A 14,073-nucleotide genomic window follows, 5' to 3' on the forward strand; every position below is an offset into this window, starting at 1 on the left:
TATAATACTTGCGCGAGCAAAATTAAATCGATAAGGTATTATACATATTCTTTATGGAAACGATACAATAATAGCAACAATGTGTTTGTTCAATGTTTCTTGAATTACTGTGCTCTACTAACGTTATCTTAAAAAATGAAATCTTTAAACATATACAGATAATAAACGAGATCTTTTTAAAATTATATTTCTATATTTATCATTTGCTTTAAAGAACTTTTGCAGAGAAATAGTACACATAACTATAAAAATATCATATGAAGTGAGTTCTAGAAATTACTTGTATATTCATTGCCAATTTGTTAATTTGCATTTAGAGTTTAAATTATATTCATTAATACACTGTGCCAGTTGTATTAATGTGTTGATTAATAGATAAATTTACAATATTTAGTTATGTGGCGACATCTAATGTGCGATTTCTGATAAACGTTTTCAATTATCGACGCAGCCTAGAATAGACAGGTACGAATGTGGTATAAGAGTGGACTGAATGTCCAATGTATTATACCAGACGAGGTATAGGAATAGACTGTATATCCAATATATTACCACAGACAAAGTATAGAGTGGTTCGCATTACGAAGAAATTATTTATGAGAACAGGATGTATGAAGTTTAATGTTTTTAATAATATTTTGATCGATATGATTTCAGCGATAATTTATTGTACCGACATTGTTTATGTACCGACAAATTGAAATTACTAATAAATGTTCACGTCGTTCCTCGTTTGACCAACAAATGTTATTTCAGTTGGCTCATATATATCTACTATATTACCAGTAACAATTGCTCAATTGTTTATTAAAATCATTACCCTTTATATCGTACTTCTGCAATACATGTTTCACAAAAATACTATTTCCAACATTTAACTCTTCGTGCTATTTATAGTTATTGCTTGCATATAATATTTAGTAGTTATGAAATGAAGTATACAAATGAAATGTAGTATACAAAATGCTCGATCCTTGCTAGGAAGTTTAAATTTCTGAAACGTCACTAACACGGAATGCGATATAAACTTAAGAACCATCAGTTGGAATCTTTAGCTACGAATTTCAATGTTTTATCACTGCAGAGAACGGCGCTGTATTCAATATGGTGCTCATTCAAGTTTAAAAAAAAACCGTATATTTTCATGAAAACAATGTTTGTTGGAAAGATTTCCGATTCAAAAAAATATTGAAATGTTTTGAAAATATTTTCAAGTTTTCATTGGAATATACTACTATATTTTGTAATAGGAAACATGCTTTATGTTACATGATGAGATAAGGTATTATTTTTTGAAAATATATCAAAGTAGAAGCCTCGGTAAGAATCTTCGAGATCAACAATTACTGTAATGTAATGTAGTATAATGAGAGTGTGTAGAGACAAATGTTTGTAGAATGAGACGAATAAGTATGAATGTGTATGAGTGTTATTAAAAGAAAGCGAAAAGGATGAATATGTGTGAGAGAGATAGAGAGAGACCGGAAGAAGACGAGCGATTTGGAAAAAGAGGAGCGCATTGAATGTTGGACGATCGTAGAGGTTTGACGCTTTAAGAGATTCTGTGTAAATTTCCTGGTTTGGCGAAAGACCTGCTTTAATGTAATAGTTTATATCACAGTAATGGTATAATTTACTATGTTATCGTATAATTGGTAAAGAAGTATAATTATAGAATCAAATATACAGTTTATTATATGATTACATAATTGTTAAAGAAGTTTATTTACACAATTAATTGTATAATTTATTATATAATTATTTAATAAAATATAATATATTTATTATATAATTATCAAAGCAGTTTAATTATACAATTTATTAACCATACAATTAAACAAGATACATTTTCTATGTAAAGTTCGAAAACTTCTTAAACTTTGTCATACTTTCCGAAAGAATGTAATTCGCCGCTTGTACCGTGTAGTTGATAGCGTTCTATAAAAGAAAATGATTGGCATTCTACGAAGAAAACGGCGTTGAACTTTACCGAAGAAATCGCGACGATACGTGTCGTTAAAGGAACGGCCGTCTGCGGGTAAAATTGTTCCGCATTGTACAAAGGAAACGCTCATTGTTAATTCAGTTAGAAACGATTCGAGCGTTGGAGCTATATTTACGTAAAGAATACGTTAGGTCCGAGCGTAACGGAGACGTATCCCCGAATCAATATGGCGATTCCGAGAAGAGACAGAAATGCCTTGACACACAGTCCTTTATCAACTGAAATATTAATGTGTCATAGCTTGTCCGACAGATTCGATGCATGCGAACTGTTTTCTCGTGTCGCGGTGACATAGGTTTTCACCGGCTCTTGTCGTACGCGTGATTCATGCGGAATTAAAAGGGCACGGACCTCGTTGGCCGCCATTTTTACTGGTATTTTCTATTATACAATTAACTAAATTAATTTTGCAGTGACTGTAGGAAAAAACGAGACGCGAATATATAGACAATATACAGAACGAGAAATAACTTTTATTAGATATGATTGAAAAATGTTCATTAATCTCTTTGGTAGAAATAGTGTAAAATATAAATGATTGAAAGATGTCTTGTAACAGCGAAAAGCGCTATTATTAACGCTGTGAGAAAAGGGACAAAAACGAGACGCGATTATATTGAAAACAGGAAATAACATTTATTAAAAATTATTGAAGAATGGCTATTAATCTTTATAGTAAAAATAGCGTAAAATATAAGTGATTGAACGGTGTCTTTTTCAATATCCATTATTTATCATATCCTTTCACCTCATATAATCGACTTTTTTGTACTCAGCAGTGCAAAATACTAACAAATAGAGGTGGCGCCCTAGTCATTCTCCACAGTGTAGTTTAGTTTCGTTTTCGTGGAAAATGACAGGTTTGTTTGAACCGTGTATCAGAAAGTTCGGAAACAGGTAAAAGGTTGAAATGTTACCCGAGTACAGAAGCCAGGTGTGTGTTCCGCATAGTTAGACCGATTAGGCGGAAGTTCGTCGTGTAGATGGCGCGTGCACTTTCCCGTTTCCGGTGCCGAGGTACAGCATAGTTTTCGAGACTGCTATGCTGGTTTCACGGGACTGCGAACCCAACAAATAAAATATAGAATGAACCAACTGACTCTCTTTTTCTCTCTCTCTCTCTCTCTCTCTCTGTCTCTGATCATACTAACAGAGGGAGACTATAGTATAGTCGCATTGTGTAAAGTAAATACTATATCGTGGGAAATAATTCTAGGGACAATTAGTTTATTCGTCGAGTAGGCTAATTATTGCACCGTACCTCCTAGTATTACTTTACTAGGCGCCACTCAACTCTTTGCACTCGACAAAATAGTTATGGACGACCTATATGTACTATCTCCATTTTATACAACTTAATGCTGCAATTTATGCAGACGATGTGTTGGTCCGGTACATCACAATAATAAGATGATACCACTGTCTATACTACACCGTCTATACTACACTGTCTGTACTACACTGTGTATATTACACTGTCTATATTACACTGTCCATATTACACTATCTATACTACACTGTGTGTACTATGGCGTGATGGCGTGATCTGAGGTATGGTGCAGAGGGTATGTTGGTCCGGTGCGTTACATTGGATCCGATACATATTTATTTACAGGAGGCGCGGCGTCTGAATAAAACGATCGATCTTTCCCCAGAGATACTTTTGATGCTGTTACGGCTGCTCTTAATGCCTTATAACGGAATCGATATACATACGCGAAAGGAGTTTCATATCCGCGGAATGCAGCTTCCGCGTATATTGCGCCTGCAGTCAATTCTCCTAGATAATGCTTCGATCTCCTTTCAGAGAACGAAATTATTGCTTCGGAATTGTACGTACCGGTAAATCGACAGAATTCTGCGGTGATTTCGGTGAAATATTTATGCCTCGATCGTAAAATTTAACGGAAAATTTAAAACGCCGCTGCGTGAAGATGACCCGCTTTGTACGACAATTCTGGTATCGTATGGAATTCGGGATTCTTGAAGATAGGAAATGAGGATTTAAAATTTTACTTGGACAGTTCAACCTCGCCTCCCTCGAGTTATGTTATGTTTATTCCTAATTGAAGTTTCTATTTTTAAATTTTAAATTTTCCATATTTTTATAGTGGTCAAATCAAATTTTACGGATATCTACTCGCATATTATTTATATAATTTATATTATAATATTATTATTATTTATATCGATACCTTAAATAAGCTTGGTATTTATTCTACATTTATTCTTAATCTTTAGTTTTTAATCCTTTTAGTATTTAATTCAATTAAGAAATTTTGTTTGCTCTTTGTTCTGAATCTTGAGAAAGTTTCGCAAAATTGATTTAAAAACATTTAAAAAAAAACACTTTTACATTAGAGATTAAATTTCATAAATAAAACAAAGAAAGAATTAAATCGCTAATTGTAGTCTTGAAATATTTACATAATTACATTTTTATGATATTTACGTTACATAATTACGAAGTCTACAGATTGCTTAATTATATAATATGAATTCAGTCGCAAAAAGAAACAATTTTTGATGATTTTTGTAATATTCGCACTACACAATTACAAAATATACAGATTGATTAATTATATAATATGGATTCTGTTACAAAAAGAACAAAATTTTAATGATTATTTAGACAGGGTGTATACGGGGTAAAGCAACTTTATCCTTGTTATGTCGTGGTGGAGCAGCTGCTACCAAAATGTTATTTCGACACGATAGAACGGAAGAGTTTTCCAAGAAAATGCGGGTTCTTGTTCAAAATCGGAGAATCTACTAACTCTTAAACTTATTCATTTCGCTAAAGGTTGTTTCGCACAAATACAACAGTTGAAAGTGGACGCGTGTTTTTGGAGCTCGAATGTTTGTTGCTATATTTCTAATTCTGATATCTTCTTAATTCTAATCTTATTCCATTTCTGATCTTATTCTGCTGGGAAGGCCGAAAGTCACCCACGACATCACCTCGGTCCTCCCTACCCCTTCGACTCAAGGGTGGGTGTTGCAAAGGGCTGTCCAATCGCGATGGTCCCATGGCAGTGATGCGGAGTCGCAAGGAACGACGTTTGGGGACCGAGGAGATGGCACCGCGAATCCTTCCAGGGCGTTTCGGGCCGTGCGCGGTCATCGACAAGTCGTCAACACCTGGGTGCAATATTCTTCATTGCCCCGCGTCCCAAACGTGCCGTCTTCCGCGACCGGTGGCGTACCATGTGCTCTGGGACGGTTGGAAGGTAGATTTCGAAAGTACGGGTGACAAGCCCACGCCGTAGCCAGTTTCAGAGGTCCCAAGCACATGGCCCGCCGCCATAAAACCCGACTAGGTAGTCCCGAACTGTACTTTATAACGTATATTGGATTAGTGAAGTAGGACGTAACAATCCTTTAAAAAAATTTTCTCCAAGCCATCATTAACGAGTTATTAACGAAAAACACGCCGCCGCGCTCCAACTGATCTCGCCTCTAATTGGCCACCGTTTTTCCTCAATAACTCCTAAAAAAAGCCTCGTGGAAGATTTCCGTCAAGGAAAAAGTTACTCCAAACGCCTTCAGGAATTCATTTTCCATGAATATCATAATTTCGTGGCACTCTATATGTTAGGCTATCCTGCAGGTTCTTTTCTTCTTTTTTATGCGAAATCAATAGACAATATTTGTTGTTTCAGCTTGATTGATCGTGTTATATATGAACCGTTCTGCTTTATTACCTTCTTCCTATTACCTTCTTCCATCTCTCAGGAAGCCTCATTATGCCATCTTCCCAAAACAGTTCATACTTGCAAAATATTCATCGAGCCGTATTTTTATTTCTCTTTCCGATTTCTCACATCGAGCGTACTTTCGATGAAAATCGACTCCGGCTCTAGGTCATAGACAGCGTGGCGCAGAAAAAAAGTATGGGACACCGTAATACTTGAAACCATGTCTTAGTGGCACCGAGCCTACTCGCCAATCCCCCCCACCGCATTCATTGGGAATAAATACATTTCCGATATTCCATAGCGCCGATATCCGACGTTATTAAGGGCGGCCATTTAATAACTGCTTGATGAAAACTTGAGAAGATTCCTCCTCGGATTGTCAAGATTAATAACGGTCGATATGTATCCGAAGATTCCCGGAGGTAGCGTCACCGGCAAGGGGTAGCAGCATCGGGCTCGGGTGGAGAGGGAAGAGGGAACGAGGGAAGAAGAATGGTGGCGAGCAACGAGTCGGGGAAGCCACTCAGAAAGTAATTTGCTCAATGCTCGGCCGAACAGGGGGACCCATGTAGAAACCGGCGGGATACGTTCATAGATGAAGAAAAAGGAGGAAGCGGCTGGAAGGGCGGAAGAAAGATTGCACGGGGTGAGACGGCAGCTCGGGCCGGGGTCGTTCTTGCTTGTACGCTGACGAGGAGAGAAAATCGTTTTATAGGGCGGCGGAATAAAAAAGTTTGCCGCGCTGCCTTTAGTTGCTCTGTTCCCGGTAACGTCTTCATTTCCAAAGTAAATGAGGACGTGGCCCCCGATGAATGCGCGGTCGCGGAAAAACGTAAACAGGGAGGCGGCCGGGTGCTCGCGATGAAAAGCCGGACAAACGCGGGGAGAAACGCGCGAGAAGAGGACTGGAAAATGCGCGTCTTCATCCCCTTTGCACTTTGTCGCGTGCCTCGCCGAGGAGTGCCGGCCGATGACGGAGCGATGGAGGGCTCCTAGTCCGCCACTTCAGACACTTTTCTACTTTTGTATCGGGCCAGGTTCCGTAACGCTGAATCGGGAACGGGGCCGCTTTGAGGACCGCGCGACGCGCCTCGCGCAGCCGGCCTCTTCTCGACGGCTCTGGGTCAAAGCGTACAGTGGCCGACACTGTGGCAACTACTCGAGCTGGAACTTTCGAGTTGTCTCGGTTCAATCGCGACAAGCGACGGACAGTTGAACGCGTGTTTCTGTTCGAAAGGAAATGCACTTGTGTTTCTATGGGTGGAAGGACTCAACCCCATGTCGAATCGAAAGGGATGTTCATTTTTAACTCATATTATAGGGGGAAGGGTACCTCTTGAGATTTATGTACGCTTTATAATGAGTTGAATGATTATTTTTATCTATACCTTTCTCTTCCTTCCTTCTTTGTTTTCCTTCTGTCCCTTATTGTCTGTCTCCTCCTTTTTCTTTTCTCCTTTTTCCTTTCCTTCCTCTACACTTTTTCTTCCCTAGACTCACTCACATACATCCACTTACTTCCCAGTGTTCCCCACACGCGTCTACCTCCTCTCGCTTCCCTACCGGAAATCCGATTATTTTTATTTGAAAGAGTAAATTGTTTACGTTTTAGGATAAGGTTTTTTATTGAAATAAAAAAAGACTGAAAGATGAGATGGCTATTGATTAATTATTGATGAAATGTATAATTTTATAATGAGTCGATAAATTATTTTGTTTTATTGGAAGGAACAAAATTGTTTACGTTTTAGGACAAGGTTCTTTTTATTGGAATAAAAAGATAATTAAAAATGAGATGATTATCGATTATTTATGGCTGAAATTGAATGGAATCGATATAAGCAATGTTCATTTTTAATAAGATGGATCTGTGTTGCATACAACTCGTGAAAATATCATTTTATTGTAATCGAAATTCAATGGTTGATTAATTACAACAAATGGAGGTGGGAATTGGCCACTTCATTCGTGTGATTTGATTCTATTGGATTTTTATCTTTGGGGTTGTTTGAAATATTTGAAGTGAAATTGGTAACTTAAACGATATATGTGGCAAAATGTCATTGCAAATATTGATACTCGAATTGATTTCTGCAAACGTGGTCGTTCGACAAATACATATCTGTCTTATATATTATGGTCATAGATGATACTTAATATTTACATAAAAAACAATGAAAATTAAAACAGCTTGTATTTTTCTTTAAAAAATATTCTATAGTTTATTTTGCATATCACTGTGCTATAATGAAATACTTGTTCTCTGTAATAGTTCTTCTCGTCTATCTAAAATTGATAAAAATACGAAATATTATTGGAAAAATTAACTTATGATTAATGCTCACCCAGTTTATATTCACATTCCCTTTACCGCTAATAATTGTAAAATGATAAAGTTACACGACTAAATGTACGTTCAAAGCAATTAGCATCAAGAGCGGCCAGAGTATATGTAAAATTACATGTTTTAATCAATTACACCCAGTACAATTTCAAGGTTATATATTAGTATTATACATATATTCCATTCCATTCCATTCCATTCTATTCTATTCTTTTCTATTCTATTACATATTATTCTATTTTTTTCTACTCCATTCTATTGTATTGTATCCGTATTTTATTGCATGCTATTGTATTTCATTATGTTCTATTATATCATATTCTATTAGATGTTAGATATCAGATATATAAAATACTATATGTACAAATAAATAATTGTAATTACATCGATTACAATGTTAACGCAGCATCCAATTCTTTTTCTCACAAATTTTCAAGCCTCTTGCAATCTGATCTACATTAAACTAAAATTTTTACTTCTTATTGTTAGCTTTGAAATTGTCGTGGACAGAATTGTAGGGGGTAGCTCATTCTGGCCGTAGTGAATGGAAGTTACGAGAAGGGAAATAAAGATCGGCGACAAACAAAGGAATCGTCGGAAGGGGGGGGGGGGGATGCAAGGGTTGAAAGATAAGGGCGTTTAACCAAAATATTATAAAGAAGTAATTGCAATTGCGGAACAATGGGGTAAGGAATAAAATGGGAAAAGTGCTTAAAAGCAGGGGCGGAACGCAGCGGGCGAAGGAGAAGCTGAAGAGCATCGCGAAAAGAATGGACGAAATGAAAGAGCACGCTACGATGAAAGATACGATTCCTACAGCTGTTAGTATTTTTACCGTCTGTCCTATTGTCACAGACTCGCGACTCTCTCGTCGGCAAATATTAACCGTAAAAGTTTCCGTGGAATTTCAACCGTGGTTCGCATTGGTTTACGGTCGCGCAACGTGTGTCGTCGAGCTGGCAAACAGAACAATTTCGTTACGAGGTCAGCGTTTTCAACCACGAATAATAGCGAGATATATAGTACATGCAAACGAGGATTATGAAAATGAGTAATCAGGCAGCCATTTCGAATACAAAACTGGGGAAGTTTGATTCGCCGCTATGACTACGTTTTCCTGTGCAAGACATGTGAAATAGTTTCAGTACCTCGTCTGGGATCATAACATACAGGGTGATCCGCAATTATGAAAACATCGGGAGATGGGGGGTTCCTGAGGCCGTTTCAAGTAACCTTTTCCTTTTCCGAGATGCAATCCGCGGCTTTATGATAAAAAATTGTTGCGCGCGCACGAGGATTCAACTTGCTGCTACGTGCGCGAGCCAGCTGACTGAAGCCGGGTCGCGATTGTTTTGAACCACGATCACAGTAACGAACAAGGATTTTATGAATTTCCTATTAATTTCAAAAATGTCACAAATATTATTAATGGAAAACTCACCCATTCAGTTGTAATCCATGTAACTTGTTGAATATCATATATTTTTCAGTGAAAGTTTGAGAAATAATAGAAAACAAATTTGTCTTTATATATAAATTTTTTATCATTTTGCTTTGCTTTCTGAAGTTATATATTATCTGTGCAGCCAAGGGCTTAAACTTTGAATAAAATTCTTCTATATGCGAGACCGGATTAGTAGGTTAGAGACATTAATATCGAATTGGAAATGAAATAGCTTTGAGTGCAAAGGGTTAATTATACTTAGTGATAATTTGTTTGGAAGATTTTCATTCAGACGGGTCCCAGAATTATGCTATGAGGAGAAAAAATAGTCTATGCAAAATCTACCGCATCGAACTATGATTTAATTATATTATATAACAATTATGATTTATTGTCATAAGAATATAGAAAAAGAAATATGATTGCGTTAAGAAAAATCATTATATTAAATTTTTATAATTCCGAGGGATGTAACAAATCTTTTTATTTTATTTTTAAAGCAATTGAACATCGTTCAACAATTGAAAGTTAAATATATGTTTCGCAAACTTGTGACTACGTAACTACGTTATATTTATGTAGACCATATTATTTCTACAGCTAATGTCAAAAAATTCCGACACCTTGTGAATGGCGGTGCAACAAATTACCGAACGAATATGTGTTAAGCCTCGAAGGATTTCCGTTATTTATTCGCTCCACGTTTCACCTATTTCGCGGAAAAGCGGTGTAACGAGTAAAAAGTTTGATCCGGCGTTGTAACAGTTTCCGCAGTTCAATCAAATCGAACAGTTCGAGAGCGGAGTGTTCTTCTTTCGGGGTTCCAAGTTCTCCGCGAGTCCCGAGTATGAAGAATCTACAGGTGCATTAGTGGTGCACGCGTGCGTATATCACTGTCGGCGCACATACTCGCTACTGGAAACAAAAGAAAATGGAGAGACATGAAGAATCAACCTACCCGGCCGTAGCACACGCACGAAAGGAGACTACCCGCGTGTTTAAATAATGCATGAGACAGAATTTCCTCTGTGCCGTTGAAGGGCGCGTTCGTACACGTTGTCAACTGTATATTACCGACAATGCACGAGGCTAGGCCCTTCGTTCACTCCAAAAATTGCTATATTCCACCCCTTCCAAGCTACGTTCCCTCTGCCAAAGGCAGACCTACACGAAGGTGACTGAAAGAAAACTACTTTAACTCTCTGCACTCCGCGCCACCGTGGATGTTACTTACCAGCACTTATGAACCTTTATGTTATGTATATTATACGTTTGGAATAAATCAACTTTATTCAAATAAACTTTAATGTCTAGTGATATACTAGAATCATGATATCCCCTGAGAGGAGACAACGGAGTACAAATTATGTATTTAGGGTAAAACTGTGGGAACGCCTGCTTTTTTGTAGAATTATTTATGGAACGTATGGTGCTTCTGGTGTTAAATTAATAATATTGGAGAATATAAATTTTGAATAGAAATATACAGAAATATAGATGATCCCACAACCGTATTGTAGGTTTTTTTCGGGTATGGAAGGCAGAATTAAAATCATCCCTACAGTATTAATAAGCGATAACATATAAAAAATTTTATCAAAACCGATGAAAGTTGTTTAGAGCGTACGTGATCCGGCTCCAAGGATCACTGTTTAGAGCGAAGGTTGATTTGTCGCTGGTTCGATGAACACGCTCTGATATTGAAAGTATTTTGCTTTATTTTAATAAACAATTAACACTTATTTAAGGTCGTCACAATGGCCATACGAAGTTATTAATCAAAGGCCGTCACAATGGCCGTACAGAGGTTATGAGAGTCTGGCGAGTCTCTTATCTCTACTTTTTCGTATGAGGCGAACACCCATCAGCCAATACGAAATTAGTTGCAGAAGACCAAGTACCGCCCTTCAGAATGTTGTTTCCGAAGGTCGATGCTTTGGGTTTCCCCCAAATTCGCTGGCTGCACAGGGTCGCTTGGCGTACGTTAATTTTCACGGTGCACGGGGTTTATGATACATCAAATGGCTATTGAGCACCAGGAGAAAGTCCAAGGGTCCGATGTCTCGTCTCGGGCTTGGCGCCTTTCTCCTGGTTTATGGTGCCACATGCTTAAAATACGTAAATTGCCAAAAAGGCTCTGCAGCTCAAAAATAGCCAGGAATCCATAAAAAAAGTATTCTATAAAATTATTGTCACTATTTTTCATCAATATCTTATAAACTAAGCCACGGATTGCACCTTTGTTAAGGAAAAAGTTGCTTCAGATAACATCAAGAATCTGTCACTTCTTGGAAGTACTACAATTTTGGAACACCTTGTATAATTAATCCTATTTTTGTATCGACAGATGTAATCGAACGAAGTGGTTTCCACAGTCATTAACTATAATCAATAAACCACACCCAAGTACTCCCTCAATACCTAAAGTGTACAATGATTTATTAATCAACATCGAAGAATCCATTTGTTCCGTCCTGCAACAGAATTTTAGATTTATTATTTCATCCGAAATCGAATCTTCTGTCTTTTTTTATCTCAATATCGAGATTAGGTAATTTTATATCTACGTGGAAAATATAAAACTGAAGCAGAAAGTTATGACAATTACTCGTGTCTGATAGTAAACGTGTGGAGTCACAGTTTTTCACTGTTAATGTACGTATATTAATAATGTTCTGCCCTCCCACGGAATTTTAGTTTTTCATTTCTTTAGATTTTTTCATATCTTTATTTCTTCTTATATTTCGATTTCGCTTTGAACGAGTTTATTCCTTCGTCACGAACTATATTAATAAATTGAATCTAGGTTCACAATCACTATCGCATTAAGTTTATAGTTTTGAACCAGTGATGAAAGCTTCTGCAATAAAATCGGTTGCTTCATTGGCATTCTCTTTTTGGTTTAGGATAAAGCCGCCAAATGTGCCGTAACGACCACTTGCTCGCGGTATTCCCGCCACCTGCGTGGCTCTGCGTTGAATTTGCTCGATTTTAACGCTGGCTACTTAAATTGTAGTTTTGGAGAAGTCTATGAGATCAGAAGGACCTTTTGGCATTTCGATAATTTCTGATCTCCCCCGATCAGACAAATTCAGAAAAGATTATTATAAATTGAAGAGGAGACTTTGCTCTTTAAAATACGCTAAATTCTATTGTTGTATGATTTTGTTGAACCGAGGTATAATATTTCGAATTTAAAGAATTTCTAACTGATGAGGTTTGAGGATGTGAAGTAAAATTAGAAGCGTGGTTTTTAGTATTAAGTGTTTTACTTGTTGCTTGTTATGATACCCGTGGTTACACTTAGGTGGAAGGAACTGGGCTGAAGTGAAGTGAAGTGAGTCACAGTAGAGGAGATACCTAATTAGACACTAGGTGTCGTACTTTTACCTATCGGTAATGTAGTCATTGACATGGTTTGATTCATCAGTTATACCACAACACTAACAATGTTGCATCTTGCCTTCCGTTTCCCCTCTCTACCTTGCCGTTAATAAAAATATTCGCTCAATCCTCTCAATCTCGTCGAACCTCTGCTCATTCAGTTGTTATCGCGGCCGTTATTTTCACGCGACTTCTTGCATGGTCTCGACACGCTACTCGTTCTCGGTCAGTCTCGTCAATCGGTACTTCGCTCTCTCAGACTTCTCCAGTCGGCTCCAGCTACCGCTGGACTTCTAGGCGATTGATCGTGATATCGCGCAGTTAGATCAACTGTAAATACATACTTGTAAATAAGCGATCTGTTTTTTCAAATCAGCCGTTCATTTTTAATTAAATGGACAGCGATATCGTTCCATCCCGTCGGCCAGCATCTCGGCCTTACAACTCGAAAGATCAATTGATAATCGCGGTGTACCGACATCAGGTGCTCGCGCGAGTCACCTAGACCTCTCGATGCTTGCAATATTTCCATCGGTGGTAGACGAGAGGAATCTCGTCGCTTCACTGTAACATTAATTTTGAATCGATCGCGGCAAGTTTAAGAATGGCGGAAAGTTTGTCGCCGATCGTGTTCGGCTCGGTTCCGTCGCGGTGCGTTTCACTCGGTTGGATACCCGCGAAAGAGATTACGGGTAAAGCAGCGGTGAGCGCGAAGACTTTTCATAAGTTGTCGTATTACGGGCAAAGGGGCGAGCCGGGGAAGATTTACGTCAGCCCGGCGACAGAGACAACAGGGAACGAGTACTCAAATTTTACCGCGAGAGACGACGGCAAATACGTCACGTATTTGTCGAACACTTGACAGAACCTCTCAGCCTCGATGGTTTTCTGCGGTTGTACGGCTGTGATACGCGCGCAGTAAAACCGTCTCTGATTGCGTGGTAAAAGTGAGTGACAGTAATCGCGGGAAGACGTCGCGAGCCCGGCTTTTCGCGCTTCGCCGAGCGAACGCGGCCCCGCCGCTTTTACCCTTCGGAGAATTTACTTTTCCTCGGTGTAGTAACAATTACTGTTCTCGCCGGATAATTTCAAGGTATTCCCCACCCTTCGAATCACTTTCCTCGGTTTATTTAAGTCGACCTGGGTACTATGTAAATTCCGTTTATTGTTGATGAAAGTTCACAATAGCGATATGACC

The sequence above is a fragment of the Augochlora pura genome, chromosome 5 (assembly GCF_028453695.1).
Source record: "Augochlora pura isolate Apur16 chromosome 5, APUR_v2.2.1, whole genome shotgun sequence".
NCBI lineage: Eukaryota > Metazoa > Arthropoda > Insecta > Hymenoptera > Halictidae > Augochlora > Augochlora pura.